The sequence below is a fragment of the Macrotis lagotis genome, chromosome X (assembly GCF_037893015.1).
Source record: "Macrotis lagotis isolate mMagLag1 chromosome X, bilby.v1.9.chrom.fasta, whole genome shotgun sequence".
In the NCBI taxonomy this organism is placed as follows: domain Eukaryota; kingdom Metazoa; phylum Chordata; class Mammalia; order Peramelemorphia; family Peramelidae; genus Macrotis; species Macrotis lagotis.
Genome location: NC_133666.1, coordinates 236,405,910 through 236,421,817, shown reverse-complemented (window position 1 = coordinate 236,421,817; position 15,908 = coordinate 236,405,910). Strand labels below are relative to the sequence as shown.

The 15,908-nt window shown below is 35.6% G+C and overlaps 1 protein-coding gene across 6 annotated transcripts in view; it reads left to right on the top strand.

The window, feature by feature from the left end:
• The window catches only part of XRCC4 (X-ray repair cross complementing 4), a 393,136-nt gene that overhangs the window by 3,970 nt on the left and 373,258 nt on the right, over positions 1-15,908 (top strand). Inside the window, exon 1 of one of the 6 annotated variants that reach the window (XM_074207872.1) lies at positions 8,298-15,697. The exons of the other annotated variants lie outside the window; for them this stretch is intronic. The gene's annotated coding sequence lies outside the window, so the exon portion shown is untranslated. Of the gene's footprint in view, positions 1-8,297; positions 15,698-15,908 lie in introns of those variants that run through there. 6 annotated transcript variants of the gene reach the window in all.

The following is a 15,908-nucleotide window of genomic DNA, read 5'->3' as shown; positions in this document are numbered from 1 at the left end:
ATTTTAAAAAATGAATGTTAAAAATTGTTTTTACTGGTAATTGGGGAAAAAGTAAACTATTGTCTCCCCCACCAAAAAAAAAAAAAAGAGAGAGCAAGTGGAGCCTGGGTAGAGAGACATAGAATGATAGGTATCCAGAATAGTCCTTTCAATGAGAGGGACGGTTTCTTTTAAAGCTGGGGAAACAGAGATGTATCTGAAGTAGGTGGGAGAGATTAAAAATTGGAATGAGTGGGCAGTTGTTGCAGAAGATGAGAGGATGGTATCAAGAGTGTGCATTTTGTGGAGGAATTGGCCTTGTCAAGGGGAAGGGACATCTTATTCAAGACAATTAAAGGAGTAGATAAATTAGTAGAGAGAATGTCTGATTGATGTGAGAAGAGAAAGGGAGAAGAGGGGCCTGCCTCTGTGGATGCCTCATTATTTTCAGTGAGGTTATGAAACAAGCTGAAAAGATGGATTGTGAGGAAAGACATAGAAGGTTTGGAAGAAAAAGCTCATCTAGAGAGTGGACTAGCTGATTGATAAGCTATGAGTGAGAGCACAACTGAATTTAGTTAACAACTTTGTAATGGACCTAAGTGGCATGTTTTTGTGTTTTCCTGCTGTGCTTCTGAATCTTATGAACACTTTATAAAAATTATCTCTTATGTATCTCTTTCCCTTAATCCTAATTCCTCATGCCAAAAATTACTAATTTGAAAATATGTTTAACAAAATATGTATGTAAAATGCTAACCTGACTATTCCCTGCTGAGGGGAGGGGAGTGGGAAGGGAGGGTGGTTGAAAATTTTGTAACTTGGAAATATTCATGTACAAATGGATAAAAATAAATACATTTAAAATTCTTTTTTAAAAGAGAGATTGACAGTAGGACAAAGGAGCAAAGGATTTGAGAACTGAGGCTAATGTAGACTTGAACTGGTTCACCAAAGACCTTGATGTAGGAAAAGAGGTCAAATGTAGCCAGGGTTTGAGTGATAGTCTGGAAAAGAACTGAAAGAAGAAATAAAGATCCTGGTGATAACACAGAACCAGACTGGTGTTTGTAAGGCATAAAGAGCAGTTTAATAAAACATTAGGGTCAGATAAAGGAATTTCTGAATTCATGATCATGGATGTGGAACTCTTGTGGGTGATGACAAGATCAAAGTTATGACATAATGTGTAGTAAAGATTATAGTAGAAACATAGTCTATGGGAATTGAGCAGATTCAGGAATGGGAAAGTTAGATTTCTTGATGTAACATCAACATGCATGTTGAAATTCCTTCTGTAGATTGCAGGACTTGGGTTTGAGAGAAAGATTATGAGCCAAAAATGAACTTATTGTGGAAGGGGGGAAAAAGGTCCTAATGGACTTAATAGGTAATAGCTGCCAGGATTTGGATTGGAAAGTAAATTTGAGTAAAGGAGGAGAGGTTTACTGAATGGTGGTGTTAGAGGGAGAGTCTGAAAATGACAAGGCACAGCAAGAAGTATTCTGTCTTCCCTCTAACTATTAGTGACTGTGAGGTAGTAGAGGTAACATAATCATTCCTGCAGAAAAGTGTCAAGGGAAGCAGTGTCATAAGGAGGAGCCAGAGGGAAGGTCTCTGTGAGTCCGAAGAGATGAAATATGTGGGGAAAAATAGTCTAAGATGAAAAAGGAATGTGTTCATTGTATAGTCAGAATTACAGAGGGCACAGCAGAAGGAACAGGCAGGAGTGGGTTTGAGGTTAATAGGAGTAAGGGATTATGCAGGTGGGATGGAAATGAAGTTTGTGCATTTGCAGTTTGGAGTTCAGAATCACGGGGATGGAGAGATGAAAAGGGGATAATGAGTAATCACTGAGTGATCCAGAGAGAGTATATTTGTTGAGGAGAGCTTTGTGGAGGAAGTCAGATTTATTCTGCCCAGACTGATTGTTGAGGCCTGAAGTCCTCTCACACAGTAGGGAGGAGAAAGATGAAGTGTGTACTGGGTAGGCACAGTCTAGGGAAGACTCTGAGCACCTATAGAAGTTGTGAAGTGATGGGATCTTACCTGAGGCATTAGCTTGGCTCTGGTATATTGGAGAAGGTCCTGGGACCAGGGAAGGGTGTGGGAAGTGAGGAGGAGTGTGGCAAGAGAAAACTCTACAAAGACAAAAAAATGAAACATTTTTAACTCTCAACTTTAAATTCTAAATGAGAGACTTGAGCTATTTTTTTAGGCATAAAGTAAAATAAATTAAAAATATAATTATAAAGTGATTAAAACGGAATGGGTTTGTAGTATATTAATATTTAATATAGACCTAAATTTTTCTAGGAAGTTTTCTCTAAATTGCCTTGTTGTTGTCAGAAAAAGGACTTTGGGTTCTTTTCACCAATATCAAAGGCCTTGAGATTGAATCTACTAAAAAAAGGTGTGGATCTAGCACCAATTTACCTTTTGAATAGTCTGAAGGTACTCTAGGTTTTTCTTGTCAATGTGGACATTGAAGGGATACCTTTTATTTCTTTTCAAGATGGTACATCCATGGATTAAATATAATTTTGAATACAAAGAAATTCTGTTATCAAATTATATAGTTGGATTTTTTGCATTTTTTTGACAGATTATATAGTTATTTTTTGCTTTTGGTTCACTTATAGGAGAAGCATTCATAGGATTGAGGCCTGGAAAAATTCAGTATGACAGTTTCCGTAGCTATGTATTGTATGCATTGAAAAAACTAACTTTTTCTTTGTTTTAACCAGCCAAGATTTGTCTTCTTACTCTTATGCCTAACCTCCCCCCACCCCCAATTTGAGGACACAAGAAAAAGAAAACATTTTACAAACTTATAAAACTAATCAAGGGCAGCTAGGTGGTGTGGTGGATAGAGCCTCGGCCCTGGAGTCAGGAGGACCTGAGTTCAAATCCGACCTCAGGCACTAAAGAATTGCCTAGCTGTGTGACCTTGGGCAAGTCACTTTAACCCCATTGCCTTCCAAAAAAAAAACTAATCAAAACAAATTTCCATTTTTACCATGTCTTTAATATTTATCTTATTCTTCATTGAGTCTCTTACCATGTGAGTAGATATTTTATCATTTGTCCTCTGATATCAAGCTGGTAGGAGTTTGTTACAGTAATATTCATCACATTTATAAACCATTACATATTCATGCCTTCCTCATCTGTGGGCATTTCCTCAAATTTACATTCTTTATCATTTTAGAAAGATCTATAAATATTTTTGTACATTCTTAGAATTTGTTTTGCTTAAGATTAATTCCCCCTTTACCTGTTATCCTTCTAATACCCTCTTCTTTTCTTCGACTTTTGAACCATTATTTGTGTATATATTCTTCCTTCTTTTGATTAGTTCAGATGAGATTAAGGTTCCAGTGCCAGCTGCTCCGCCCCCTCAGTTCCTTCATGTTTGTTTTGATGTGTTCTTGTGAACCTTCTTTATATGAGGTAATTTTCCCTAACCTTTTTCCTCTCAGCCTTCTTCCAGTGCATTCGTTTTCCTTTCTCTTAGCTTTCTTTTCTTAAGATCAAGACATAATAGAAACACTCTAAAGCCCTGTCTATATAACTCCCTCTGTGAATTTTGATGATGTTAGTCTTCTGAAGGGACACGAGTATCATTGTACTGTATTTAAATATAAGCAGTTTATTCTTGTTTAGTCTTTTATCATTGTTCATTCAGGATTACCTTTTCATATTTCTATTCACTCCTATATTTGAACTTCAAAGTTTCCCTGAAGTTCTTGTCTCTTAAAAGACAAGAAATGCTCAGAAGTCCAGTATTTCATTAAAGGTCCATTTTTATGTCCTCTAAAATAATTTTGTTTTGCTAAGAAAGTTATTCTTGAGTGTAAGTCGATATCCTTTTCCTTCTGGAATATTGAATTCCAAATTCTCCGCTGATTTATAGTGGTGCCTTCTAAATTGTGTTTGATCCTATGACTCTTTGGTACTTGAATTCTTTCTTTCTGTTTGCAGTAGTTTTTTCTTTGACATGGAAACTCTGGAGTTTGGTGTTTTTGAAAGTTTTTACATTTGTATTTTTTCAGGAGTCATCAGTAGATTCTATTTCTAATTTTCTATTTGTTTCTAAATGATCTGCATTGTTTTATTTTAAAATTTTTGTAATGGAATATCTAGGCTCTTTTTTTGTACGTGGTATTCAGATACTGCAGTTTTTATTTTTTTAAGTCATATGCCCACGTATATTTTTAAGTTACAAAATTTCCTTCCACCCTCCCTTCCCACCACTCTCCCCCTCAGCAGCAAACAATCAGGTTTGTGCATACATATTTTTGATAAACATTTACAGATTAGTCATTTTCCACATGAGGAATTAGGATTAAGGGAAAGAGATACATAATTATAAAGTGTTCATCAGATTCTGAAGGGCTTTTTGGTTTTTGTTTTGTTTTTCTTCCTCTGGATGGGGATAACATTGTCGATAGCTAGTCTAAAATGGTTGTCCTAGCTAGCTCTCTGAACTCCTGAGAGGAGTTGCTTCCATCAAGGTTGATCATCTCACAATGTTGTTAAATGTGTTCATTGTTCTCCTGGTTCTGCTCCCTTTTCTCAGCATCAGATCCTGTAAGACATTCCATACTTCTCTAGAGTCCAAGCATTTCTTATAGAACAGTAATATTCCATAGTATTCATGTATCATAACTTGTTTAGCCATTCCCCAGTTGATGAGCATCGTACAGTTATTCTTAAGTTTTTCCTCTTGAACTTTTTTCTAGGGAAGTTTTTGCTGTAAGATAGTTTACATTTTCTTCCATTTTTTCAACTTTTTGAATTTATTTTAATATTTCTTGAAGAGATTTTTGTACTTCTTGCACCAAGTTGTATTCTTTCATTTCCTTTCTCATTCCCCCCCCCCCGTTCTCATGTTATTCATTAAAGAATTTTTAGAAAAAGTTTTAAAAATTCTTTATCTCTTTTTGAATTTCTAGTTGAGCTTATATCCAAGTCCAAGCTATGTTTGGTTGCCGCCGCCCCCCCCCCCCCCCCCCCGATGTTACTTACAGATGTTTTGGAGTCATTCTTTTCTGTTTGTCTTGAGCATCCCTGCCACCATAATAGCTCATGGTAGAGCTCTTTTTTTTTTTTTTTTTTTTGCATTCCTGATTCTTGACTTCGACTTGATGCTAGAGTTAATCTTTGTCATATTCCTGGAGAGAAAGTTTGAACTGATCTTGATGCTATTTTCTTGGGGTATTGAGTTCCATTATTCTAGGATCTCAAAGAAATGAGCTTTTAGGGAATTTGATCCAGGACAAAAATCTGACTACTGCTTTCCAAAGCCAAACTTTTCAAGTTCCTGACCTGGTTTGGGTCTATGCAAGTATAAAATTCTGCTGGACTCTGCTCTGTTAGCCAGCTGGATAGCTCTATTGGTTCAGAGTGGCAAAGTCTCCTCTTTGGTCTGGGGGTCCTTTAATTATTCCTCTGTGGGCTGTGCTAAATACTGGGAGTCAGAAATACTCTGATATTGGGGTCTGAGCCACACAGTTGCTGCGCCTTCTGAACTTCCTTTCCTTTTTGGTACACCACCCAGGTATTCCTAGCTCTACCTGGATTGAACAAAGGACTCACTGTGATTTTGGGGGATTTTTTCCAACAAGATTTCATCTGGTATATTTTATAAATCTGTTTGGGGGCGTTTTGGACAAGAGCTTAACAGTATTGCTTCTATTTCATCAACTTGGCTCTACTTCCAGAAACTAACTTTGTGTGGACTTATGTTCAAATAGCAGCTTCATATTCTATGAAGCCCCCTGCCTCTGATGTCTACTAGAAAGCCCAAGGATGCTTCAGCATATTGGTGAGAAGTGCTGTCAAAGGCATAATGTGACATGATTGTTTTGCCACTGAATCTCTTCCATGAAAATTATGAGTGTCTTCTTAAAAAAAACCTCTTCATTCTTTTGATTTTTTAATTAAAAATTAAAAAAAATTAATCTGTCCAACCCAATCCTACCCTCTTCATCATACTATGCTCTGAGAATGTCATCTTCTCAAACTTGATGAGTCTTTTTTTTCTAGGATAGGCACAGGAGGATAATTCAGACCAAATTTAACATTTAAGGAGCATATTGAGGTAAGCCACCAGATATTGAAATGAATGATTTAACAAACTTTTAAATTTGAACTTCATACAACCCAAACACATCCCTAACTAATCTGTGTATCTTCTTCAGAGAACAAACCTATCAACATCAACAGTGATTGTCTGTTTTCTCTGAGTCCAGTTTTGTGACTATTGATATCCTTGCTTATTGGTTCATCATGTTGCTTATCAAGTATAGGGGACACTTGTCTTTGTTGTTGATACTGTTCAAGTCACAATAGTTAACATGATTTAAAAAAAGGTGGCATGCTTATCACATTTATTGATGATATAAAGCTGAGATGAAAAAATAGTTGATGTGACAACAGCAGCAAACAAACCCTCCTTTCAAGGAAAATCAACACAAAACAAGATTCAAAATGTCTCCATGTCTAGAATGATGGAGTAATCTAATAATATGAAACAGTGGTTTTTACCAGTCATTTTTTTTTTGCAAAATTTTGAGTTTTACAATTTTCTCCCTCCCTTCCCCCCTTTCATTTTTTTTTATAATTTTTTAAAAAATTTATTTAAGGCAATGGGGTTAAGTGATTTGCCAAAGGTCATATAGTTAGACAATTATTACTCATGTCCTCCTGACTCCAGGGCTGGTGCTCTATCCATTGTGCCACCTAACTGCCCCTTGTCCTTCACTTTTTTTTAAAATTAAAGATATTATTTGAGTTTTACAATTTTCCCTCCAATCTTACTTCCCCCCCACCCCCCACCCCCACGGAAAGCAATCTGTCAGTCTTTACTTTGTTTCCATGTTTCCATTGATCCAAATTGAGTGTGATGAGAGAGAAATCATATCCTTAAGGAAGAGACAAGAAGTCTAAGAGGTAAGAAGATCAGACAATAACATATCTGGTTTTTTTTCTAAATTAAAGGGAATAGTCCTTGAACTTTGTTCAAACTCCATGGCTCTTTATCTGGATACAGATGGCACTCTCCTTTGCACACAACCCAAAATTGTTCCTGATTGTTGCACTGATGGAATGAGCAAGTCCTTCAAGTTTGATCATCACCCCCATGTTGCTGTTAGGGTGTACAGTGTTTTTCTGGTTCTGCTCATCTCAGCATCAGTTCATGCAAATCCCTCCAGGCTTCCCTGAAATCCCATCCCTCCTGGTTTCTAATAGAACAATAGTGTTCCATGACATACATATACCACACTTTGCTAAGCCATTCCCCAATTGAATTGTCCTTCACTTTCAAGGAAAATCAGTGATATCACAGGGTAATGAATGTCTTGACTTAAGCGTGGATTAGATTTAAGTAAGGCAGAATTCCACAAAGTTGTCATTTTCACTCTTTCTTCCAGTCATTAAAGTCCAATGGTAAGACAAAAGTTAAGATGTCTGTCAATGGTCAGGATATAGTAGCCCTGTCATCTGTGGTATCTGACCAAGCTTTAAACACTCCATAGTAACTGCTTCAGCCACCATAATGGTCATTACAACAACAAACTAAATCCATTTTTTTGTGGGGGGGGGGGGATGTCTTGGGGTAGCCGTTCCCCTAATTTACTGATGTTTGAGACCTGTTGAGATGGTTTTACTGAGGTGTGGCAGCTGCACCTGCTGTGGTTTTGTGGAGCCACAGCTGAGAATTGGGTAACCAATTGTTCACAAAAAGTGGATGAGCAACCTTGAAAAGGCATTGGCAAACCCTCACATTAGGGGTACTAGTCCTCCTTTAACATTTTATGTACCCCATGAAAGTGAATAAAGTAATTATAAAATCCTTCACTAGTATTCAAAATATGTTTTCCTTTAAGTTTGGTTTATATGAACCAATTACCTTGTAAACTTGATGATTTCTTCCATAAAGCAAAAAGGATTCAGTCTATTACATTTTTGTAATTTAGCTATAATGAATGGATTTGTTAAGATTAATAATAATCATATTTCTTAGGAGGAAATAGTTGAGGTAAAGAATGCCAAAAGTGTTGTCAACTGGGTAAGTAGAGACAACTGATATCAATACTCTTGATTATTTTGTTAACTTTAGAAAAGGTCTTTTTGTATAAGATAGAGAAATCTTGAAAGTATTTTACATCATGAAATCAAAACATTTAAATTGTCCTAATTATATTTTATCTTCTTGTAGATGGTTTTGAACATAATATTGAATTAAAATTTTCAAATATAAACTGATTCATTTACATAGATAAAACCTAATCTAGATTTGTACTCGCAATGCCTTAATTTTGTTTAATAAATTGACAACTTAAATATATTAGGGCAAAAATCACCCTAGATTTCATAATATGCCTATGGAAAAGAAATTTTGAAAATGAAAAATTATTTATTGGATTTTACACATATGAAATAGATAATAGAGGACAGATTCACAAATGGGTCTTACAATCCACTCATCCTTTTTCAGTGTTGTAAAGAACTGAGAAAAATAAAATGTCTGATACGTTTGATTAGCAAAATCCTGGACCTTCGATATTCCTTGAATAATGGGAAAAAGGATCATTTTATATATTTGAATAATTTATCTTGGCTTGAATTTGTAACACTTTGCTTTAAGTGGGTATTCTTATTTCTTACTTCTCCCTACCTGTGTCCCAAAAAAGCTTTTCACTCCACATGCACAGTTCTTTCAGTGTCTTTCTGAAATCTTTTTTTCAATTGTATCCTTTACTGAGAAAACTGCTTCTTCTTTTCAAATAATTGTTACTTTTAATTTTGAAGAGTATGATTTTAAGTTGAGAGTACATTATTTCTTATTTTATGTATAAAGTGCATCTTGTGGCTACTTAAAAACTATTAGTATACTGTGTTCATTAAGGTAAATCAGAATAAAATTTATCTTTAATAGCCTAAAAAATTAAATAAGGTAAATAAAGTTGGATGTAATGGTTCTTTGATACTATCTCATCTTGTCCTTAAGTCATCTGTCCTAAATGTGCTATTTGTTTTCTCATGATTTTCACTAAGAATAGGGCCTTTTGTATTTAGTTGCCTCTCAATAAATTTTCTGTTATATAATTGGTTGGTCAATACCAGAACTTCAGGTACTATTCATCTTTAACTCTAATGATCCTATGAACTATAGATTCCCCTTATGACTCAAGTTCAGAAATGATAAACCTGACTAAAGTCCCCGTATTGTGTTTTTGTGTTTTTTGGTTAACTGTTCATGTGCTTGAAAATTTATGAATAAACTATGCTTGTTCCACAATAAACCATTGAGAAAGTATTTCAAAATGTATAGATCTACTTTATAACCTAATTGAGCTTCCTAAAACATTCATACCTCTGTTGATGTAATTACAGCTCATTTAGCTTCTGTGTTCTGTCATAGATTCTCCATTAGGGATCCTTCCAGTGTGCCGAAGGCTTTCAGAAACTATTGTCATTGTTGTTGTTTTTGTTCTTTTAGCATTGAATGAATAGAGTCCATCAGTTATCCCTTGCTCTTGCCACATGATGGCCAATTATGGTTTTCCATTACTCTATGATATTAAGCCACTTTTTTGAATCTAAGCCTTTATTAAACTTATTGGTGCTTAGCATGAATTTTTCCATGGCCCTTCGATTCTTCTGCAGCTTTCAGTCTTCGAAGATTGTGGTGTTCCAAGATTTATAACACTGTAGCATGAATGGGGAAGCATTTGTCTTAAAAAAAAGACTTTTTCCCTAAAGAACATCTTGGAATAGTTAGGAGAATTTTGCAATTTCTCAAATACAATCCAGCTTGCTTTCTTCCTTCAGTTCAGTCCCAGTTCATTGTCTATCTGCAATGCCTTACCCTGATATATATTCTGATGTACTAATTCAATGGACTGGCCACCCATTAGTTATTAATATGTGAAATTGTGAAATTACGACTTGGGCTAATATATTTTGAAGTAATAAAAACCTATTCACTATGAGAGTGTTTTCTTTCTACACGCTTTAGTATTGTTAGAAACGAATCAAAGGATATCAATCAGCTTCAGAAGGTCACATCTTTCATAGGGTCTAGATTTGCTTGTTAGTTATCTTGCTATGAATCTAGAGATAGACTAAGTGTTTTTTTTAAACCAACTAAAGTTTAGTCAATGAAATTGAGTTGTCATCAACGAACAAGGGAACTCATTTCAAGTGAACAAATATCTATGAACCATGAACCATTTTCTAGGAACTGAAGGAAATTCAAAGAATCCGCCCTTAAGATAATCTGCTTCCATGAAAATTAAAGTCTATTAGGATGACAGCATAAATCAATACTTATAATACAAAAGATACATGAATGCATAAGTCTATGGGCAATATCAGATTTAAGGAATAAGTCATTACTGTAGCAGAACTGAGGGAAGTCAAGGAGTAGTAGTATTTGAGAGAATTGGGGAAAGAAAAGATGAGGACATTCTTTGTATTGAGAACATGAGGAAATCAAATGTAAGATAAGTGTGGCAGAAAGCTTTCTTTTTATGTCTTCTTTCCAATACCCTCTGAAGTCAAAAAGTTATAAAATACAACTCATTTCTTACCCTTTTTATACTATTTCCTGGCTTCTCTGACTTCTTCAAATCACAGTCAAAAATTCACTTTCGATAAGTCTTTTTTCCTAATCATCCCAACTCATCAGTGCCTTCCCTCTGAGAGTTCTTCTCATTTACACTATAAATGTTTTGTGTGTACATAGTTGTTGTCATATCTCTACCATTAGAATGTGAGCTTCTTGACAGCAGAGGCAGTGATTTTGCCTTTCTTTGTATTCCCTTTGTAACTTGAGACCCGAATCTCCCTCTCAAATTCTCATACAGCTCAAACAGCACATACAGAGGTAGAATGAATTTAATAAGCATGTATTTGTCAGATTATAAAATGTAAATCCTATGAGTTGGGAGGCTGCAATTAACTTAGACGAATAGCTCATTGTGAGTATTCAATGTTATTGACACAGTTGACTGTTAACTGTTACTTTCAGCTTATTTGAGCATTCACCAACTTTCTCATGCCTTTTTTTGATTCTTTGGTTTCCAAATATTTTAACTTTAAAAATGTAGTATAGCTATTTAATATGCCTTTAGCCATGTCTTTGAAATTCACTTTCTTCTTATCATATCCTAGTACTTGTGTTTTATCTGTACTACTATTTTATTAATATTTTTCATTCCATTTTAAAGAAAGTATTGTGTAGGGGCAGCTAAGTGGCATAGTGGAGGGGCAGCTAGGTGGTGTAGTGGATAAAGCACCGACCTTGGAGTCAGGAGTACCTGGGTTCAAATCTGGTCTCAGCCACTTAACCCTGTATGCCTTGCAAAAACCTTAAAAAAAAAAAAAAAGAAAAAGAAAGAAAGTATTGTGCCGAACACTGCTCAGCAATCAATAATAATAATAATAACAACAAATAATAGCCCTTTACACTTTCCATAATTGTTTCTTAAAAACAACCTTTTTAGGAACTTAATTATCAGTATCATTTTAAAATAAGAAAACTGAGCTAGAGAGAAGCTAAGGGACTTGCCCGTGGTTATATGTCTTTACAGCTGGAATTCAAATTCACTTACTTGATTCAGTCTAGTTTTCTTTCCATTATGTTAACCACCACAATTCAGTGGTTATTGATTGACTGACATGGCGTTTTTCTAATTGAAATCTATCAAGTTGGTGGTATTTATTTTCATTTCAGCTTGATAGAAGTCTTTTTTCTGAGACCCAGTTGATCCTGAGACCAGCTTCACTTTTATATATATATATCAACTTCTTTATTTTTATTCTTAAATAGACTTATTCACATCACACAAAGTAGTTTTATTTGTTTCTAGAGTACTTTGTAATTTCCCATTATGTTTATCTGAAATGGGATGATAAGGATAAGGTCATTTCTTGGACTTTCTAAAATGTTTCCAAATTTCCTGCAATGGGAGAATTATTCTTGATAATTTTATATTTGAAGATTGTTAATGACTTCACTATGATTTATAGTTTGCCAGGATCTCTGAGGGCATTTGTAGATTTTTTTCCACTTTTCTGGGCTTGACTTAGAAATTTAACTTTTAAGTTCTGATCATAAAAAGTTGATTAAATTGTTTTGTGGTAAAATCACTCTTAAAACCATAACTCTACATTAATAATTTATGCTTTTGACTCTGTTTCATGAATTATACTTTCATATGATTTATTTTATGCATAAAACTATTAAATATAGGACAGATGAATTATATAAACAAATAAGAATGATATAAAGTAGTATGTGATTGATGCAAAGGAGAGATCTATAGTGCTCTAGGAAAATCTGATATGATAGTGAGAGATTCTACCACTTTCACTGGGGAAGATTTGAAAACACTCCCTAGAGGAGATAGGATCTGAGCTGTGTTCTTGAAACTGCATTCTATGGATAAAGGATTGCCTATGCAAATACTCAGAGATGGGGAGAAAGAAACAGATACATGTATAGCAAAGCAATGTACTTTGGCCAGGTCACAGAGAGGGGAGGTTCTCTCAAATAAGATTGTAGAGGTAACTTGGAGCCAAATCATGGAGGTCACTATATGACATGCTGAGGAGGTGATCTTGTATGCCATTGGTAGGGCTGAACCACAGAAAGTTTTTAGGCTGGGAAGTGACATACCCATGACTTCTTTATTGATAATGATGTTGATAATAGGAATAACTAACATTTATGTAACACTTTAATGTGTACGAAGTACTTCACAGATATTATCTTATTTTTGTCCTTACAATCACTTTCCTTCCTTCCTTCCTTCCTTCCTTCCTTCCTTCCTTCCTTCCTTCCTTCCTTCCTTCCCTTTCTTAAAGTGACTAATATGGAAAAATTTTACATGATTGCACATGTATAACCTACATCAAATTGCTTACCATCTCGGGTGGAGCGAGGAGGAGGGCATAGAACTTGGAGCTCAGAACTTAAAAAAGAAAACAATATATGTTCAAAATTGTTTTTGCATATAACTGGGGTAAATAAAAGACTGAAAACAAGAAAAATAAAAGAATTAGGTGAGAGTTGATGGATTGTATTAGAGTTATGGTAGTGAATAGAGTGGAGGGGATGGATGTGAGAAATATTGTGATTGGAGAGGACTTGATTGACTGGTCTTAGAACATGAATAGAGCAGTTGGAAGCCAGTTGAAGTTAGTAATCGCGATTTAATAAAATGGCCTCATTAAGTTATCATAAATATTCCTGCTTCAGGGAAATTAGCTGTGGAGAAAAAGGGCTCAATGAAATGGTAATTTTGCCATCCTTTGTTTATTAGGAGGATGAAAATTTTTCTAGCCTAGCACTTTAGCCTATAAAGATTGTTGCTGCTACTGGTCATTTATTGGGGTGAAAATTTTCAACTATCTGGTGCATTTATCACTTTTCTCTTCACAGTCTCTGTAAAATCTCTGTAAAATTTTTTTTCTCCTCTTCTACTTTCTGAGATGGATTGTGTAGTGAAATTACCACTGGATTTGGTGTCAGAGGGACCTGCGTTCAAATCTCAGCTCTGTTGCTCCCTGTGTGCCTTTCACTTTCTTGTGACTTAGATTCTTAATAAAAAAAATAAAGAGGTTTTGTTCCTTCCGTATTCTCCATCTCCAATCCATCCTACTTGGAGTCATGTTGCTGCCTCTAACTTTACTATTGCTATCCTTTATCCTTGTAGTACCTTCCATTCACACTCAGATTTAAGATAAGTTCCTCAGCCTTATGCTCAGAAATCTTTAACAGTAATACTCCTGATGCTTCTCATACTTTGTTTCTGTTTCACCCTTTCCATGTTTCTTTCTTTCTTTCTTCTTTTCTCTTTCTGGAACCAGCCTTCTTCAAGTCCTTTAGACAATTTTTACACAGTGGCCCCTTTATTCCCTCATCTATCTGTCTGCTGAGATTTCTGTTAAGTTGAGCTATGTTCATGGAATGCTTCCTTGCTCTTATTTCATTAAATCTTTCATATCTTATTATTTTAGCTCTTGAAATCTCATTTCTTCCTAAATCCTTACAGAATTTACTGGAAGAGTTGTCATTATCATTCTTCATTTCTTTCTGTTAATGTACTTTGTTCAGACCTGTGATTCATTGATGGTGAGAATATGTCCGTTCCTCCACCAATGCAAAAAGACAACTATTTTGTAGTACTTAAAAAGGTATCTGAGAAGTTGTGTTACCTACTCAGGATCACAGGTGTAAGCATCAGAGTCAGGCCTTTAGTCAAGTTTTCTGAGGCCAACTTTCTAGCCACAATACCATATTGTTTCTTCTGTTAACATTTTGCTATTTAACAACTTGTCTTGCTGCCTTAGACCACAAGGTCCTAAAGAAACATGTATTTGTTGTCAGTGTAATTGTGGTCAAACACCTTCACTTAGAATGAACATGGCCTCAAAGTCAGCTACTGTACTGGTAAATTCTTCAACTTGAAAAGACTACAAGTCAAGACCAAAGTCGAGGAAGTGTTGGTGTAGATGTTTTTACATGATTGGGCACTCAATGCAACCTTTGAAGCTGAGAAGTAACAAAGTATGAATTGAGTCTGCTGTTTGTGCTAACTTTGGCCTAAATATTAACATCAAGAAAACACAGGTGCTCCATCAGAAAACACCCATCTATATGTGGAACTATAAGTTACAGCAAATGGAGAAGTTTTGAGTACTATGGATAAGTTCACTTTCCAGGGAAGTACATGTTGATAGTGAGATGGACACTCGAAATGTCAGAGCTAGCTCAGTATTTGGGAGGCTCCAAAAGAAAGTGTGGGAGAGAAGAGGTATTAGACTACAAGACTGAAGGTCTACCGAGCTGTTGTGTTTACCTCATTGCTATATGCCTGTGAAACCAGGACAAGCTACCAGCACCATGTCAGGAAACAGAATCATTTCCATTTAAATTATCTAAGGAAGATTCTGAAGATCACCTGGCAGGAGAAGATACTGAGGTCCTTTCTCAAGCTAAACTGCCAAGCATTCAAACATTACTACAGAGAGCACAACTGTAATGAGCTGGTCATGTTTTTAGTATGCCAGGCATACACTTGCCAAAAAGACTGTTTTATGGAGAACTCATACAAGGCAAGTGCCCACAAGGGTGTTGGAAAAAACGATCCTGGGATACCCTGAAAGTCTCTCTTAAGAACTTTAAAATTGATTGTGCAACATGGGAGACACTGGCATGGGACTATCCAGCATGGTGTGTTCCCCATGGGAGAGGATGCTGTGCTCTATGAGCAAGGCAGAATTGAAGCAGCTTAAAGTAAATGTGAGATGGGTACGTTTAAAGAATCCACTCCAGGTGTTCTTATGGACTATTTGTATCAATACAAGCATTCTAAGTTTGTATTGGTTTGATCAGTCAGTCAGACACACTGTAACTCATCTTTATCATAATGATGTCCTTTTGGTGTACTTGGATTACAAAGGACAAGAACCAACCATGGCATGTGCAGATAGATGCTTAATATTTAGATTGCTGATGTTGAAACTGATTCTAATTTTATGATTTCTATATTTCTAGATATTAAGATCTTGGATAGAGAGCTGGAAGGGATCTTAAAAGCCATCCAGGCCAATCCTATCAATTTATGAAAGAGGAAACTGAGGCTCCAGGATACTAAATGACTTGCCTATGGACAAAAATTTAGCAAAACATCAAGAGGTTAATTTCAAGCCTTCTGACTTAAGTGCTCTTTCCATACACCAGAAATATTTTGAGGTTTCATTACTGAATCTTTCTGAAATGCTGGCATGACCCACCAAACACTGATGTTACCATGAGAGGAGAGTGTGCCATTTGAATGAGAAGAGAGTGTGTGATTTTGGGATTAGGAATTTTTAAAATAGTGTGGGGGGGATTCTCTAGATATTCA